Source organism: Phyllobates terribilis, unplaced genomic scaffold (assembly GCF_046119375.1).
Source record: "Phyllobates terribilis strain yellow unplaced genomic scaffold, ASM4611937v1 Scaffold_38__1_contigs__length_12584779, whole genome shotgun sequence".
Classification (NCBI taxonomy): domain Eukaryota; kingdom Metazoa; phylum Chordata; class Amphibia; order Anura; family Dendrobatidae; genus Phyllobates; species Phyllobates terribilis.
The window spans coordinates 5,722,116-5,741,319 of record NW_027362798.1 but is presented as its reverse complement, the minus strand read 5'-3'; the positions used below and the strand labels follow the sequence as shown (position 1 = coordinate 5,741,319).

Sequence of the window (19,204 nt, the reverse complement as noted above, 5' to 3'; positions counted from 1 at the left end):
CCACAGCTATTTAACCCAATAGTGCCCAACTAACGCAATAATGAACCAATCACAGAATAATAAGTGTGAACAGATAACATATCACAATGGAAACAAATCGCAGATCAAAAGAAGCAGGATATATCTCAGTAGCTGCATAGCTGTGGGACCCCTTCCCCCATATAATTGCCATCAGTAGCCAATTATAATCAAAAGACAAAGACATTCTTCATATCAATTGTATGGCTAATGTTGATCCAATATTGTAACTAAATATTACCGAAAAATACTGTCCATGGGGGCATGGCGCCATTGCCCCAACGGAGAGCACCAGTCAAAAACCACAAAAAATGCGGTGTAATATGTACATATAAAAGATACAGTACACTGTGTAATGGAGAAAAATGATAGAAACATTCAACAATTAAATCCTACACAATAGGTTGTAAGCATAAACATACAAAAAACACAATACACCGCATAATACTGCTCAATATCAAGTATATCCAGCAATTAGATGAATTCATTCGTTGCGTAGCTTTTCTTTGTCCCAGTAGATGATAATATCTCTGTGCCCTATTGTCAGTAGTCCAGGAGAATCATTGATTAATCAAGATGTATAAATCGTCCACAGCCATCCATCAATAGGAGTAACCAGCAGAAAGAGACACGGAAGGACAAAAGAGTATGTACTAAGGAAAAAATGAACATTAATTAGAGGATAAAACAAGGGGGGGGGGTTATAAACATCATTAAAATACCAATCAATCTAGTGGGTGCAGGGGTGGGGGAGAGATAGAGGCAATCAGAGGAATGGTGAAAAGCTTAAGGACTCGTTGAGGCCCTGAGGATGTAAGGTTTGCAATAGCCAAATCCATCTGGATTCTTTCTGTGCAAGTAGGCGACTAGCACTACCTCCACGCAACGTACTATAAACATCATCGATGCCTTTAACTTGAAGACCTGATGGATCACAGGCATGATAGTTTTTAAAGTGTCTAGGGATTGTTTTCAACAACTCCAAATTATCCTCAGTGGCTGCTGCCATAATATCACGTCCATGTTCCCTCGCTCTGGTCTTTAACATCCTAGTGGTCAGACCTATGTATACCAAAGAGCAAGGACATGTAACGTGATAAATGACATTACGTGCTGTACACGTAATGGAGTGTAGGATAGTAAATTCTTTCCCACTAGATGAAAGAAACTTTTTAGTATGTTCAATGTTTGGACACGAAATACATGAACCACATTGGGTACAACCCCACGTTTGTCTTATTTCAGCCAGTCCTATTTCGGCAATTTTCTTCTGAGTATTAGGTGTAAGGTAGCTCCTTACCAAGTGATCTCGGAGGCTCGGAGATCGACGGGCTGTGACTGACGGATACATAGGCAAATATTGGCGCAACGTCTGATCTGCAAGTAAAATGGGCCAGTGTTTCCTAAGCACATCACACATTTTGCGCCATTGTGAATGGTACCGTGTCACCATCCTGACACAGTTCTCTTGTTTGTGAGCTCGATTAGAATACATTAATTGTTGACGATTACTGTTTTTGGCTCGATTATAGGCATGCTTAATACTTCTTCGACTATATCCGCGATCTAAGAACCTGTGTTTCAATTCCTCCACTCTCCTTTCAAAATCAACCTCTGTTGAACAAATACTCAAAATTATCAAAATCCTGATGACAGGAGCGCCGCATAAAATCAGGAATATGCGGCTATTATGCTGCGTGGGAAACTAAGCCTAAGGGACTCCATCTTTAATTAAAAAAAATCCTCGCTCCGACGTCATCCATGGGTCTTCAGCTCTGCTAGATCTTTGCCATCAGACAAATATGTCTGCTGACAGATGAGCAGGTACAGAATGACACTGGAGCACTGTTACTGTGTAGTGCAGTGCTATGTTGCTTTTTTTGTCATTTCATGCAGTGTAGAAATCTTGGGAAAAGTGTGGATTGTGCTCTGGAAGTGATCAGTTATAGCTAACTATGTTATTTTCTGCAGAGATAAGTCCTGCATAGAAGATGTGATATATCGGTCTGCAGATAAAGAACTTGTGAGTATGTGTATTACCTATACATTCACACTGACACTATATACAGAGCTCCTGTGTATAATATCAATGGTGATCATTGTATTACCTGTACACTGACACTATATACAGAGCTCCTGTGTATAATGTCACTGGTGATCACTGTATAACCTGTACACTGACACTATATACAGAGCTTTTTTACATTTTTATTATTTTAGTACTATTTGTCACTATGTGGTGCCATTGTGTGCTTTGGTCATGACATGACGATATTTGTCCCTTGTATGTGGTACTATTCAGTCACTATGTGGTGGTAATATGTGGTCTCATGGTGTGTCAGTATTTATACCTTGTATCTGGTACCATTTGATCACTATGTGGTGGTATTATGTGCTTTGGTCATGGTGTGGCGGTATTTGTGCCTTGTATGTGGCATTATTTGGGCACTATGTGGTGGTAATATGTGATCTGGTCACGGTGTGGTGGTATTTCTGCCTTCTATCTGGTAATATTGGTCTTGGTAGAGTGGATTGTGGTTGGTCATTTGTTTTATCTGATATCAATAAGGGGAAACCTCTTTATTTCCAATAGATATTAAATACTTGGATGTTTAACCCCTCCCTAACCCCTCTGCAGTTACAGAGGTTCACCAGAGAAAGCAAGTTGGCATCTGGTGTGATTTTCACCTCTGTATTTATAAGACAAAACCAGGAGTGGGTGAGAAATGCATAAAACATGACCTCGGATTGCTCCACTCCTGGTTTTGTCTTATAAATACTGAGGTAAAAATCTCACCAAATACTCAAAGTGCCACAATCTTCTGACAGTGCGGATTCCACCAATAAATAAGTGATCACCTTCCCCACCTGTGCATCGCTGATAACTTGTTTTCACCAATAAAAACCCTTTAATGCAAACTACAGTAATTGTACATCGCAGTTCTGGTGAGCGCACAGTGATGGGCAGGAGCCGCCAATATAATGGGTATAACGGCTAACAGGTATTTGCAAATAGCTGAAGGGTGGGCCCGGGTGGGTGGGCCCCTGGAGTTAATTTCCCTGGTGGGCCCCAGACACCCCAGTCCAGTAGGATCTTGTCTGTGTTGTCAGAGGAGAAAAAATATATTTTTTCCCTTCTGGGGATTCTGAGCAGATCTTGCCTTCTTCATCCTGATCAGAATCAAGGGATTGTATGTCCTCTTCTGAGCTTAGCTCCATCTCCCATCTTGGTCTCTTAGCACGGGGACCTGGCTGAGATGTCTGTGGGGGAACGAAATTAGAGATTGAAGTTTGCACCTCCTCTCTAATCATGGACCTCATGTCAGATAGAAAATTAGACTGTTCATCCCTGATGATTTTAGAGGTCCACCTCTCACATAGCTGTTTCCCAGGCAATTTTATACTGCAGAGAGCACATCTTCTAGATTTCCCTGAGACCTAGACAGCCCTTTTGGGTGCAGATACTGGTGCAGCAGGGGCTCCCTTGTCCTAGAATTGTAAGAATGGGGAAGATACTAAGTATACAGGATTTTTAATAGTGAGTAATTGACGCGCCCCCTCGGCCGTGGGGTACTCGGCAGCCGGGCCTCTGTGTATGCCGGTGGGGGATATCACGGTGGCTGGCCCGGTCTGTGACCCAGGGCGGTCAGCAAAAGGGGAAATATATAGGGGATTTGGAAAGTTCGTGGAACGCGGCAAAAGGGAGCCGCCGCTGTGGAGCAGTCCTCTGAAGCTGATGTTACTGCAGCAGGGATGGTCTGGCTCCAGGGCAGTGTAGGTAGTGTAAGTTGCGCTGGGCGTTGTAGTGCAGGGAAGGAAAGATGGCGCAGATGAAAGGAATGGACGGAGGCAGTGTGGTGCAGTCATCCGAGTCTTTACTCACAGTTCTTATGATAGTTCCACTCGTGCACTTTACAGGTGTCAGCCTCCCACGTCGCGCTGCGTTCACCAGGCAGGGGTTCAGCACTTCCTCAGGCCGATTAGGAGTACCTGACAGAACCCCACTTTCTTGTGTTCCTAGCTAGACCGTCTTCACGCTGGGTCTTTCTCCCTCCTGCCCTGCGCTTCCCCACTCTCAATCCCGCTCGGGTGCTCTGAAGTCCTTCCTGTCTCGTCGGAGTTCCCGGACCTGCTTGACCCTCACGGGGATTAGAATGAGGCTTCGGCAACTGACTATATAAGCCAGAAGCCTCCGGTTTTCCCAGCCGAGACTTAGAGTCACACGGCTGGACCAGGGGCCGATCCCCTTCTTGCGGCCTACGATCCCTCTGTCTTCTGGCAGATTCGGGGCGTACGGGTGCTGTCCTGCACTCGCCGTACCCCCTGGGATCCCTTACTTAGAACGGAGCCTACTCCTCTGCTCCCCACCTGGGCCTCTAGGACTGGGCCCTACATATGGAGCAGAGGTCCTAAAAAGCCTCTGCTCCCAGACTGTCCTCACTCACTCACTCCTCTTACTCCACTGCCACCCTAAGATGGCTTCCCTTTATATACCTACTGTCAAAGTGCTCCCTCTAACTACTTCCTCCACCCACACCCACTACTGGTTCCCCCTACCTTTAGGTTCCCCCCACTCCAGCCAGGGACAGGGCTCAGCAGGAAAACACATTGCATCTTGCCCTTCCAGCCGGCCTGGAGTAGTGTAGTGTTGGATGCAGGTTTTGGGGTTCCGGGCAGCACTCCCTCCTTACCTGAGAGAAGGTGATACCACACCTCTGGGTGAGGTGCAGTACCTCTGTGGCGACTGAACCCTCAGGGGCGCCACATAATCTCTTTACCAAATACTCACATGTACCAGGGTCTGCTCTGCAGGGGCATCTGATCGACCAGAATCCAAAAGGAGGAGACAGTTAAGCAAAAGGCATCAATAGGTGGGAAATACAGCTGGGAAGAGCGGAGGCATTGGAAGTGCTTCCACACACCCAAAGTACTTCAGCCTCGTTTGCTTATCGATTCAAATGCAGCTTTCTCTGTAACGGAGGAATAGACTCTAGCAAAAGGAAATACTGTACTTGTATTTGCAAGAGTTACATGTGCATATAAATAGTTTGAGGCGTGTAATCCTTCTGACAGATTCCTTTTAAAGGGTACCTGTCCTTTCAGGTGACTAGTCAGAACAGGCTGTCACTATTTCTGGTTATTATATGACTTGAATCGTGTGTTTTCATCAGTTTCCCCTCTGCAGGCTCTATCTCTGATTTTCAGTCCTCTCTGAGCTAGTGGGTGGAGATTAGCTACTATAATGTCTATACCGTACACGGACATGATGGATTCTTGCTGCTCTTGCTCTAAGCACAAAGACAGTAGCAACAGAAGCAATGTGGACATTATACAGCATTACTGTGCTGTGGCTGTAAATCCATCAAAGAGAAATACATTACCTATAAGCTGTGGCTCCATCCGCCTGTCTTTTTGTCTCTGCCCCCTCCTCTCCCTTCCCTCTCCTTGCAGTATAAATGCAGGTGTAACCTGACACCTCACTGTTCTGGCAGTCTATCTTGTTTTGTCCAAGACAGATTTGAGTTTGTTTTTATTCCTGAGCAGGGCAGTATTAGCCACTAGGCACTGGAGGGCGGGTGCCTAGGGTGGCAGGTTGCTGGGGCGCACTAATCAGCTTCTTGTCCAAATGGAAGAAAACACATCTGAGTAGTAAGGGGTGTGGGATAAAGGGGTGCAGGGTGTGTGGTATAGTAGGTCGTCTCACTCAGCTTCTTAGAGGTAGATACAGGAACATTTTCTGTTTAAGTTTTCAACTGATTTATTAAAATTGTACTGCATAAACCAGTCCAAAATTAGGAAAACAAATAGGTTCAGTTCTTTTTAACATGAGCACAGCTCTGGTGCTCTCATCTACAGACACACCAAACACTGAATGAATCCAAAAGCTTCGTATTTACCTTCTGGCCCATACCCTGGGGTGGAGATATGGTGAACAGCCTCCTACCCACTCTTTAGCTGTTAACTAAACCCAGCCCTTAGCATGGTCGATTAACCCCTCTCAGCACTTAGTATGCTGGAGCATTTTTCCGGGTTCATATCACTGATGGTAACATCCTGATTGACACATAATTCCCCTCCAGTATTTTACCAGTGACCTTCGCACAGTTGATAAGTGTGCATGGATATGCAGGGTGTGTGGGATAGAGGGATGCAAGGGGGTGCTGTGTGCGTGAGCTAGCGGGGTGCGAGGCGGTGCAGGTTGCTTGAGTTAGTGAGCGAGAGCGGTGCAGACTTTGAGAGGGATGCTCTGCCGATATATATGACGCGCCCTCTGGGCCGTGGGGTACCCGATGCCGGGCCGGTAGATGCTGGGGGATGTCACAGTGGCGGTGACCCGGTTCGTGATCCAGGGCGGTCAATAAAAGGGATATATTTACAGGGGATTTTTATAGTTTATGTTAAAGTTTGTGACGCCACCTGTGGAATGCGGCTAAAGGGAGCGGCCGCTGCGGAGCCGTCCTCTGAAGCTGATGTTACTGCAGCAGGGATGGTGTGGCTCTCCACAGGAAGAGCTAGCTCCAGGGCAGTGTAGATGTTGTTGTAGGTTGCGCTGGGCGTTGTAGTGCAGGGAGTGATGGCGCTGCAAGAAACACAGACAAGGTGGTGCAGTCCTCTGGATCTTTACTCACGGTTATTGCAGTCCAAGTTACAGACGTCAAGGTAACTTCCCATGCCGTGCTGCATTTACTCAGTGAGGGGTTCAGTCCACCCCCAGGTAACTCCGGAGTACATAGCAGGACCCCCTTCTGTGTCCTCTCTCTGGCTGTCTCCCTGAACCTCATACCAAGTGTCCCAGTCCAGTACCTGCGGGCCTTGGCGGGCGACGTCTGTTCCGTCCCCTGGGTCCTATATAGCTACCTTCCTGGTGAGACTGGTATGGAATGTTGGCTACTGGACATGAAATACTGCAGCCTCCGGTTTCTAGCTAAGACGTGCAATCTTCTACTAGTTGAGGGACCAGTTCCCTGTATGCAGCCTGACCCCTCCACCTCCCGGCAGATTCGGGCGTACGGGTGGCCTCTCGCACTGCCTGTACCCCTGGGATCCTTTCTTCTGGTTCCTGGAGCCTTCCTGCTCCCTCTCCTCTCCTTCTCTTCTTCCTCTCAGCCTTGGAACTCACTGGCTAGGCCCGCCTCTGGAAAAGAGCTCCTACAGAGCCTCTGCTCCTGGCACTTTCCTCCTCAGACTAATCTGTCTTTCTAAGATGGTTTCTCTTTTTATATCTTCCTTCTATGTGCTCCCCTTAACTACGTCCTCCACCCACACCCCTTTACTAGGTTCCCCCCACTCCAGCCAGGGACCAGGGACTGTGCTGTCCCGTAGGAGCAATCTCGCCCTGTCCCCCGGAAATGTGGTGTAATGAATGCAGGTGTTAGGGTCCTGAGCTGTACTCCTTCCTTACCTGAGAGTGAGATACCACAGCTCTGGGTGAGATGCAGTACCTCTGTGGTGACCGAACCCTCAGGGGCGCCACATATATATGTGTGTGTGTATATAATATGTGTGTATGTATATAATGTGTGTGTGTATATATCTATATATATATCTATATATACACAGCTCTGGGTGAGATGCAGTACCTCTGTGGTGACCGAACCCTCAGGGGCGCCACATATATATGTGTGTGTGTATATAATATAATGTGTGTATGTATATAATGTGTGTGTGTATATATCTATATATATCTATATATACACAGCTCATTTTCATTTTCTCTGATTTTTCTCTTTATAGGACTATTTTTGAGTAAAATGTACATTGTTGTTTTATTCTATAAGCTACTGACAACTTGTCTCCGAAATTCAAAGCTAAAAATTTTGTATTTATTTGCAGCAAATGAGAAATCGTCAAAATAATAAAAAAGAAACAGAGAACCAGAGAACCAGTGCTGTCAGACCTCAAATACTGCAAAGAAAACAAGTTCTTATTCATTTAGAAACAACAATACTCCTGTTTTAACTCAGGAAGAGTTCAGACATCAATATTTGGTGGAATAACTATGATTTTTAATCCCAGCTTTCATGCGTCTTGGCTGCTTTCCACCAGTCTTTCACGCTGCTTTTGGGTGACCTTACGCCACTCCTGGCACAAAAATGTAAGCAGTTCTTCTTTGTTTGATGGCTTGTGACCATCCATCTTCCTCTTGATTACATTCCAGAGGTTTTCCATGGGGTTCAGGTCTGGAGATTGGGCTGGCCATGACAGGGTCTTGATGTGGTGCTCCTTCATTCACACATTGATTGACCTAGCTGCGTGGCATGGGGCATTGTCCTGCTGGAAAAACCAGTCCTCAGAGTTGGGGAACATTGCCTGAGCAGAAGGAAGCAAGTGTTTTTTCAAGAATAACCTTGTATGCGGCTTGATTCATACGTCCTTCGCAAAGATTAACCTGCCCAATTCCAGCCTTGCTGAAGCATCCCCAGATCATCACTGATCCTCCACCAAATTTCACAGTGGGTGCAAGACACTGTGGCTTGTATGCCTCTCCAGGTCTCCGTCTAACCATTAGACGACCAGGTGTTGGGCAAAGCTGAAAATTAGACTCATCAGAGAAGATTACCTTACTCCAGTCCTCTATGGTCCAATCCTTATGGTCTTTGGCAAACTTCAGCCTGGCTCTCCTTTGCTTCTCATTGATGAAAGGCTTTTTTCTCGCTTTACATGACTTGAGGTCTCTAGGAGCCCGTTATGAACTGTTCTTGCCGTGCACTTCACCTCAGCTGCCATTCCTTCTGTAGGTCACTTGATGTCATCCTGCGGTTGCTGAGTGACATTGGAATAAGATGACGGTCATCCCGGTCAGTGGAGAGTCGCTTTCGCCCTCTGCCGGTCTGTAGCTTTGTTGTCCCCAATGTCTGCTGCTTGACCTTGTTGTAATGGACTGCCGTCTTCAATATTTTAAGGATGGAGGCAACATGACGCTCACTGTATCCCTCTGCTAGAGAAGCCAGAATTGAGCCCTTCTTTTCCTCACTCAAGACTTTTCTTTTCAACTCCTTTGGCATGGTTAAAAGTTAGTTTTTCATTCATATTACTTTTGGGCTCTTCCTAGCACTTGTTTTGCCATCCAGCTTGTCCTATTGCAAGAGGATTGTGAAGACCACAGCAGTGTTTTTTATCCTTTCCCTCATTACATAAGATTTGGTTCAGGTGATCACCTAATCAGAAGTACATTAAGTAGAATGAGGTGGACTGTGGTTGGAATTCAGCTGACGCTGGAATAGAATGGCTGTCAGACATGTAGAGATGGGGATTTTTTCCATTGATTTGAACAAAGGCAAACCGAGCCTAAAGTATGAATCTTTAGGCTCCATTTGCTCTGCTTTCAGATGTCTCATTTCAGACAGCACAATCCTGAATTTCAGGGATTCAGTTGTAAGCCTTGTGTAAAGACCTGAATGCAGCGCTGAATGTAGTGTGAATAGGTCCTTACATCCTACACCACCTCAGGGGTTTGTTGTTATGGAGTATTGCCCCTGGGTGGCCGCAGTTATGACCACCACCAGGACTCGCGGTCATCCACCCTAGCTTTGGTATTCTGGGGAGCTGGTATAATGAATATCTGAGAAGAGCCCTAGAGAAGCAAGAACATTGGACAACCAAGATGTGGTGGCCTCAAGTCAGGTGTAGTGTTCAACAGGGCAAGACTTTCTACCTTGTATCTATTGTGTATGGGTATCGTGGTTGTGGGGGACTTCATGTGTCCAGTAACCATAGTGGATGCCCATTCCTAAACTAATCAAGGATTCCTGTGGACCTATTGAGCTAATAGAACCAGCAGTCAAATTAATGTCCCAAATGATCCCCACAAATTAATAACTAATAGGGAATTAGGTAATGCACACGGAGCATGATGCTTCGCACTTGTCTTTGGTTTGCTGCTGATTGCAGGAGGTTTATGGACTAGTTGATGTGCGGCCCCACAACTTGTCTATAGTAGATACCAGCCCCATCATCTTTTTTTCAACCTTTGTATGTGAGGACCCTGCACACGACTGGTCCCATTTCCATACTTTTTCCATTAATAGCCGGTCATAATAGAGTAAACCAGAGATGTGGGTCATCCATTTCAGGTGTTGTAGGTGTTCTCAGTCTTCTGAAATCCCTTTAAAGAGAACCTGTCACTTTCCATAACGATGTAATTTTTTACCTGGTGTAAATGCCCCTGTTCTGAATACGGCGTTGCTTTTCTTGTGTTGCTGCCCCTCTGTCCCTCTTCTCTGGATGTAAATCATCTTTTTAGCCAAGTGGACTAAGAGTGGGATATATCAACCAATTCGTCTCCACCCACCTGTCAGACAGATGTGTGTCCATCTCCTCAGATGGATGCCAGCTCTGCAGGTAATTATTTGACATAAAGAGGTTGTCCGGCACCACTCACATCTGCATTGGTGGTGAGCGACACTGATGACATTGCTCTGGGAGATACAAAACAGGACATGTACTTTATTAAAGGGAATCTGTCAGCAGATTTTTGCTACTTAATCTGAGAGCAGCATGATGTAGAGCAAGATATCCTGATTCCAGGGATGTGTCACTTATTAGGCTGTGTGTTGTAGTTTCAATACAATCCATGTTTTATCAACAGGAGATGATCACTGCCTGACTAGGTCTCAGGTACAGGCCAGTCAGGCTCATCTGTGTAACCCCGCCCTCACCACTGATTTGCAGTTTGTACACAGGAATCTGCCAGCGTGGGCGGGGTTACACAGGGCTTAACATTCTGAGCACTGCTTCATTTACAACAGAGAAAGCAGGGATTCTATCAAAACTGCACCAAGCAGTCTAGTAAGTGATACATCGCTGGAATCAGGCTCTCTGCCCCTACATCATGCTGATCTCGGATTACGTAGCAAAACCTTCTGACAGATTCCCTTTAACTGGAATTGTGTATCTGTCCTATCCTATTGCAATAACTATAGATGCAAGTCGGAAACGCATTTGCGGTTAAACATTATTCTGGTTAGGATCGTGACCTATGGTGATGTTTTTATATATTTTTTACTACAAATAAACTCACAAGATTTTTAACCCTATCCTGACCCTGTAACACTATTTTCTTCGTTCTAATAAATAGGTGGAAAATTTGGCACAAATCCCTCCAAGTATCTGCTTTACTACCTATAGCCAGCCTTGGTAAATGGGCTATTGTGTTCATTTCTGAGTGCGGCCCTAGTTTTGTCTTGGGGCCCATGGCTACTTATTGCACCCTGTGACACCTATTTAGCCATTTTCCTGGGTTTCCTGCATTCTGCTTTGCTGTGATCTGGTCATCAGTCTTTCAGGTAGTGTGTTTTATAGGACCAATACAATATAAGTGCCCCCATCACAGAGACCGACCCCCAAAACACTGGTGATGTAACTTGGGCTGGAGTTATATGTGACCTGCTCTATGTACAGGTGCATCTCACAAAACTAGAATATCATCAAAAAGTTACTTTATTTCAGTTCCTCAATACAAAAAGTGAAACTCCTATATTATATAGAGTCATTACACACAGAGGGATCTATTTCACGTGTTTATTTCTGTCAATGTTGATGATTATAGCTTACAGCCTATGAAAACACAAAAGTCATTATCTCAGTAAATTAGAATACTTTATAACAGCTTGAAAAATTATTTTAAAATCCGAAATATTGGCCTATTGAAATGTATATTCAGTAAATGCACTCAATACCTGGTCGGGGCTCCTTTTGCATCAATTACTGCATCAATGCGGCAATGTGGCATGGAGGTGATCAGCCTGTGGCACTGCTGAGGGGTTATGGACGCCCAGGTGGCTTTGATAGCAGCCTTCAGCTCGTCTGCATTGTTGTGTCTGGGGTCTCTCATCTTCCTCTTGACAATACCCCAAAGATTCTCTATAATAGATTCTCTATGGGGTTAAGGTCAGGCGAGTTTGCTGCCAATCAAGCACAGTGATACTGTTGTGTGTAAACCAGGTATTGGTACTTTTGGCCGTGTGGACAGGGGCCAAGTCCTGCTGGAGAATGACATTTCCATCTCCAAAAGTTTGTCTGCAGAGGGAAGCATGAAGTGCTCTAAAATTTCCTGGTAGGTGGCTGCGCTGACTTTGGTCTTGATAAAACACAGTGGATCTACACCAGAAGATGACATGGCTCCCCAAACCATCACTGATGGTGGAAACTTCACACTAGACCTCCAGCAGCTAAACAAATGAAATGAAACAAATTAAAATTGGAAGTCTGGGACCTTGTGGAGTGTCAATGACTGCCTTCTGGACATCTGTCAAGTCAACAGTTTTCCACATGATTGCGGAGCCTACTGAAACAGACTAAGGGACTTTTTAAATGCTTAGGAAGCCTTTGCAGGTGTTTTTTGTTAATTATTTAAGTTTACTGAGATAATGACTGTTGTGTTTTCATTGGCTGTAAGCCATAACCATCAACATTAACAGAAATAAACACTTGAAATAGATCACTCTGTTTGTAATGACTCTATATAATATATGACTTTGACTTTTTATATTGAAGAACTGAAATTAACTTTTTGATGATATTCTAATTTTGTGAGATGCTCCTGTATGTAGCACCCTCTATACTCCCTGGTCCTGCAGCAGCTGCCATCATGTATACAGCAGATGAGACAGACACTTTATTATATGCCGGATGAGCCAAGTCTGGTTCTAGTTCTGGAATATTGAGCGTCAGCGTTCACTCTCATCATTGTTTCTGTAGGGTGAAGTCCACACAAATAAAACACACAACACAATATATTATTATTAATTTTTTTATTGGAATAGCAATAAGCCACATTGTAATAAAAATATTACTGGCCCTTTAATAAATTAAAGTTCACAATGACTCTCAGGTCAGGCCCGATAGAGACTACAGAACTTGCTGCGGATAGTGCAGACCTGATGAGAGCCACTGGAACCAAAGATCCAGAGGAAGGCGAAGAAAACCCCCTAGGGGGAAAAAAATTCCTTCCTGACCCCAGTTCTGGCGATCGGATATCTCCCTGGATCTTGTCTCTCCTGCTGCATATTGCTGTATATCTGTACGTCAGGGGCGGACACAGCCAGAAGAGGGCCCCTCTATCAGAACAGTATATCTAGCCCCGTGTATGAACTATTGGGCGGGCCGCCTCGGGCATGGCCCCGTGTCTGGACTGTTGGGCCGCCCACCTCGGGCCTGGCTTCGTGTCTGGACTGTGGGACTTCCCGCCTTGAGTCTGGACTGTTGGACCTCCCACTTCGGGTCTGGACAGTTGGGCCGCCCGCCTCGGGTCTGGACAGTTCCCCTCTATCAGTATATTGGCATAGCTCATCATAATGCACAATTGACCTGATTAGGAGGTGGTGGTGGCCCCTTTACATCTTGGGTCCCTGTGAAACTGCACATGTTGCACCAATTGGCCACCCTCCTTGGGTCTGGCCCCATGTCTGGACTGTTGGGCCGCCCGACTCGGGTCTGGACTGTTGGGCCGCCCGACTCAGATCTGGACTGTTGGGCCGCCCACCTTGGTTCTGGACTGGTGGGCCGCTCGCCTCGGGTCTGGACTGTTGGGCCGCCCGCCTCGGGTCTGGACTGTTGGGCCGCCCGCCCTGGGTCTGGACTGTTGGGCCGCCCGCCCTGGGTCTGGACTGTTGGGCCGCCCGCCATGGGTCTGGACTGTGGGGCCCGTCCGCCCTGTGTCTGGACTTTGGGGCCGCCTGCCCTGGGTCTAACCCCAGGTCTGGACTGTGGGGCCACCTGCCCCGGGACTATCCCTGTGTCTGAACTGTGGGGCCCGTCCGCCCCGAGCCTGGACTGTGGGGCCCGTCCGCCCAGAGCCTGGACTGTGGGGCCCGTCCGCCCCGAGCCTGCACTGTGGGGCCCGTCCGCCCCGAGCCTGCACTGTGGGGCCCGTCCGCCCCAAGCCTTGACTGTGGGGCCCGTCCGCCCCGAGCCTGGACTGTGGAGCCCGTCCGCTCTGAGCCTGGACTGTGGGGCCCGTCCGCCCCGAGCCTGGACTGTGGGGCCCGTCCGCCCCGAGCCTGGAGTTTGGTACCTGTCTGCCCCGGGCCTGGACTGTGGGGCCCGAGCGTGGACTGTGGGGCCCGACCGCCTCGAGCGTGAACTGTGGGGCCCATCCGCCCCCGAGCGTGGACTGTGGGGCCAGAATGTGGACTGTGGGGCCCGTCCGCCCCGAGCCTGGCCGGTGGGGCCTGTCCGCCCCGAGCCTGGACTGTGGGGCCCGTCCGCCCTCTGTCCGTACTGTGGCCGCCCCATGTCCGGACTGTGAGGTCGCCTGCCCCGGGTCTAGCCCCAGGTCTGGACTGTGGGGCATGCCCACCCCGTGTCAGGACTGTGGGGCCCGTCCGCCCCTTGTCCTAACTATGGGCCCGCCCGCCCCGTGTCCTGACTGTGAGGCCCGCCCACCCCGTATCCAGACTGTTGGGCCTGCCCGCCCAGTGTCCTGACTGTGGGGCCCGTCCGCCCCGTGTCCGGACTGTGGGGCCCGTCCACCCCGTGTCCGGACTGTGGGGCCCGTCCACCCCGTGTCCGGACTGTGGGGCCCGTCCACCCCGTGTCCGGACAGTGGGGCCCGTCCACCCCGTGTCCGGACTGTGGGGCACGTCCACCCCGTGTCCGGACTGTGGGGCCCGTCCACCCCGTGTCCGGACTGTGGGGCCCATCCACCCCGTGTCCGGACTGTGGGTCGCCTGCCCCGGGTCTAGCCCCAGGTCTGGACTGTGGGGCATGTCCGCCCCATGTCAGGTCTGTGAGGCCCGTCCACCCTGTGTCTAGAATATGGGACCGCCTGCCCCGGGTCTAGCCTCAGGTCTGGAATGTGGGGCCGCCTGCCCCGGGTCTAGCCCCAGGTCTGGACTATGGGGCATGCCCGCCCCGTGTCCGGACTGTGGGGCCGGTCCACCCCGTGTCTGGACTATGGGCCGCCTGCCCCGGGTCTAGCCCCAGGTCTGGACTGTGGGGCCCGCCCACCCCGTGTCCTGACTGTGGGGCCCGCCCGCCCCGTGTCCTGACTGTGGGGGCGGGCGGGGGCCCGCCCGCCCCATGTCCTGACTGTGCAGCCCGCCCGCCCCATGTCCTGACTGTGGAGCCCGCCCGCCCCATGTCCTGACTGTGGGGCCCGCCCGTCCCGTGTCCTGACTGTGGGGCCCGCCCGCCCCGTGTCCTAACTGTGGGGCCCGCCCGCCCCGTGTCCTGACTGTGGGTCCCGCCCCGTGTCCTGACTGTGGGGCTCGCCAGCCCCGTGTCCTGACTGTGGGGCCCGCCCTGTGTCCTGACTGTGGGGCCCGTCCGCCCTGTGTCCTGACTGTGGGTCCCACCCGCCCCGTTTCCTGACTGTGGGGCTCGCCCGCCCCGTGTCCAGACTGTGGGGCTCATCCGCCCCGTGTCCAGACTTTGGGGCCTCCTGCCCCGGGACTAGCCCCGTGTCCGGACTGTGGGGCCCGTCCGCCCCGTGTCCGGACTGTGGGGCCCGTCCGCCCCGTGTCCGGACTGTGGGGCCCGTCCACCCCGGGTCCAGACTGTGGGGCCCGTCCACCTCGTGTCCGGACTGTGGGGCCCGTCCACCCCGTGTCTGGACAGTGGGGCCCGTCCACCCCGTGTCTGGACTGTGGGACCCGTCCACCCCGTGTCCGGACTGTGGGTCGCCTGCCCCGGGTCTAGTCCCAGGTCTGTACTGTGGAGCCCGCCCGCCCCATGTCCTGACTGTGGAGCCCGCCCGCCCCGTGTCCTGACTGTGGGGCCCGCCCGCCCCGTGTCCTGACTGTGGGTCCCGCACGCCCCGTGTCCTGACTGTGGGGCTCGCCCGCCCCGTGTCCTGACTGTGGGGCCTGCCCTGTGTCCTGACTGTGGGGCCCGTCCGTCCTGTGTCCTGACTGTGGGTCCCGCCCGCCCCATGTCCTGACTGTGGGGCTCGCCCGCCCCGTGTCCAGACTGTGGGGCTCATCCGCACCGTGTCCGGACTTTGGGGCCGCCTGCCCCGGGACTAGCCCCGTGTCCGGACTGTGAGGCCCGCCCGCCCCGTGTCCGGACTGTGGGTCGCCTGCCCCGGGTCTAGCCCCAGGTCTGGACTGTGGGGCATGTCCGCCCCATGTCAGGTCTGTGAGGCCCGTCCACCCCGTGTCTAGAATATGGGACCGCCTGCCCCGGGTCTAGCCTCAGGTCTGGACTGTGGGGCTACCTGCCCCGGGTCTAGCCCCAGGTCTGGACTATGGTGCATGCCCGCCCCGTGTCCGGACTGTGGGGCCCGTCCACCCCGTGTCTGGACTATGGGCCGCCTGCCCCGGGTCTAGCCCCAGGTCTGGACTGTCGCCCGCCCCATGTCCTGACTGTGCAGCCCGCCCGCCCCATGTCCTGACTGTGGGGCCCGCCCGCCCCATGTCCTGACTGTGGGGCCAGCCCGCCCCATGTCCTGACTGTGGGGCCCACCCTCCCCATGTCCTGACTGTGGGGCCCGCCCGCCGCCCGCCCGCCCCATGTCCTGACTGTGGGGCCCGCCCGCCCCATGTCCTGACTGTGGGGCCCGCCCGCCCCATGTCCTGACTGTGGGGCCCGCCCGCCCCATGTCCTGACTGTGGGGCCCGCCCGCCCCGTGTCCTGACTGTGGGGCACGCCCGCCCCGTGTCCTGACTGTGGCCCACCCCGTGTCCTGACTGTGGGGCCCGCCCGCCCCGTGTCCTGACTGTGGGGCCCGCCCGCCCCGTGTCCTGACTGTGGGTCCCGCCCGCCCCGTGTCCTGACTGTGGGGCTCGCCCGCCCCGTGTCCTGACTGTGGGGCCCGCCCTGTGTCCTGACTGTGGGGCCCGTCCGCCCTGTGTCCTGACTGTGGGTCCCGCCCGCCCCGTGTCCTGACTCTGGGGCTCGCCCGCACCGTGTCCAGACTGTGGGGCTCATCCGCCCCGTGTCCGGACTTTGGGGCTGCCTGCCCCGGGACTAGCCCCGTGTCCGGACTGTGAGGCCCGTCCGCCCCGTGTCCGGACTGTGGGGCCCGTCCGCCCCGTGTCCGGACTGTGGGGCCCGTCCGCCCCGTGTCCGGACTGTGGGGCCCGTCCGCCCCGTGTCCGGACTGTGGGGCCCGTCTCCCCCGTGTCCGGACTGTGGGGCCCGTCCACCCCGTGTCCGGACTGTGGGGCCCGTCCACCCCGTATCCGGACTGTGGGGCCCGTCCACCCCGTGTCCGGACTGTGGGGCCCGTCCACCCCGTGTCCGGACTGTGGGGCCCGTCCACCCCGTGTCCGGACTGTGGGGCCCGTCCACCCCGTGTTCGGACTGTGGGGCCCGTCCACCCCGTGTCCGGACTGTGGGTCGCTTGCCCCGGGTCTAGCCCCAGGTCTGGACTGTGGGGCATGTCCGCCCCATGTCAGGTCTGTGAGGCCCGTCCACCCCATGTCTAGAATATGGGACTGCCTGCCCCGGGTCTAGCCTCAGGTCTGGACTGTGGGGCCGCCCTGGCCCGGGTCTAGCCCCAGGTCTGGACTATGGGGCATGCACGCCCCGTGTCGGGACTGTGGGGCCCGTCCACCCCGTGTCTGGACTATGGGCCGCCTGCCCCGGGTCTAGCCCCAGGTCTGGACTGTGGGTCCCGCCCCGTGTCCTGACTGTGGGGCCCGCCCGCCCCATGTCCTGACTGTGCAGCCCGCCCGCCCCATGTCCTGACTGTGGAGCCCGCCCGCCCCATGTCCTGACTGTGGAGCCCGCCCGCCCCATGTCCTGACTGGCACCCGCCCCATGTCCTGACTGTGGGGCCCGCCCGCCCCATGTCCTGACTGTGGGGCCCGCCCGCCCCATGTCCTTTCTGTGGGGCCCGCCCCCCCCATGTCCTAACTGTGGGGCCCGCCCGCCCCATGTCCTGACTGTGGGGTCCGCCCGCCCCGTGTCCTGACTGTGAGGCCCGCCCGCCCCATGTTCTGACTGTGGGGCCCGCCCGCCCCATGTCCTGACTGTGGGGCCCGCCCGCCCCATGTCCTGACTGTGGGCCCGCCCCATGTCCTGACTGTGGGGCCCGCCCCCCCGGGCCCGCCCCCCCATCTCATGACTGTGGGGCCCGCCCGCCCCATGTCCTGACTGTGGGGCCCGCCCGCCCCGTGTCCTGACTGTGGGGCCCGCCCCGTGTCCTGACTGTGGGGCCCGCCCGCCCCGTGTCCTGACTGTGGGGCTCGCCCACCCCATGTCCTGACTGGGGCCCGCCCGCCCCATGTCCTGACTGTGGGGCCCGCCCTGTGTCCTGACTGTGGGGCCCGTCCGCCCTGTGTCCTGACTGTGGGTCCCGCCCACCCCGTGTCCTGACTGTGGGGCTCGCCCGCCCCGTGTCCTGACTGTGGGGCCTGCCCTGTGTCCTGACTGTGGGGACCGTCCGTCCTGTGTCCTGACTGTGGGTCACGCCCGCCCCGTGTCCAGACTGTGGGGCTCGCCCGCCCCGTGTCCAGACTGTGGGGCTCAACCGCACCGTGTCCGGACTTTGGGGCCGCCTGCCCCGGGACTAGCCCCGTGTCCGGACTGTGAGGCCCGTCCGCCCCGAGCCTGGACTGTGGGGCCCGTCCGCCCCGTGTCCGGACTGTGGGGCCCGTCCACCCCGTGTCTGGACTGTGGGGCCCGTCCACCCCGTGTCCGGACTGTGGGGCCCGTTCACCCCGTGTCTGGACTGTGGGGCCCGTCCACCCCGTGTCCGGACTGTGGGTCGCCTGCCCCGGGTCTAGCCCCAGGTCTGGACTGTGGGGCATGTCCGCCCCATGTCAGGTCTGTGAGGCCCGTCCACCCCGTGTCTAGAATATGGGACCGCCTGCCCCGGGTCTAGCCTCAGGTCTGGACTGTGGGGCTGCCTGCCCCGGGTCTAGCCCCAGGTCTGGACTATGGTGCATGCCCGCCCCGTGTCCGGACTGTGGGGCCCGTCCACCCCGTGTCTGGACTATGGGCCGCCTGCCCCGGGTCTAGCCCCAGGTCTGGACTGTCGCCCGCCCCATGTCCTGACTGTGCAGCCCGCCCGCCCCATGTCCTGACTGTGGGGCCCGCCCGCCCGCCCCATGTCCTGACTGTGGGGCCAGCCCGCCCCATGTCCTGACTGTGGGGCCCACCCTCCCCATGTCCTGACTGTGGGGCCCGCCCGCCCCATGTCCTGACTGTGGGGCCCGCCCGCCCCGTGTCCTGACTGTGGGGCCCGCCCGCCCCGTGTCCTGACTGTGGGGCCCGCCCGCCCCGTGTCCTGACTGTGGGG

At 53.7% G+C, this 19,204-nt stretch overlaps 1 long non-coding RNA gene across 1 annotated transcript in view; it reads right to left on the bottom strand.

Annotated features, from left to right (window-relative positions):
• Positions 1–459: 459 nt before the first annotated feature.
• Positions 460–19,204, bottom strand: part of LOC141182961 (uncharacterized) — a 77,579-nt gene continuing 58,834 nt past the window's right edge. Inside the window, exon 3 of the long non-coding RNA XR_012257985.1 lies at positions 460–671. This is a non-coding gene — a long non-coding RNA (uncharacterized lncRNA). The remainder of the gene's footprint in view (positions 672–19,204) is intronic.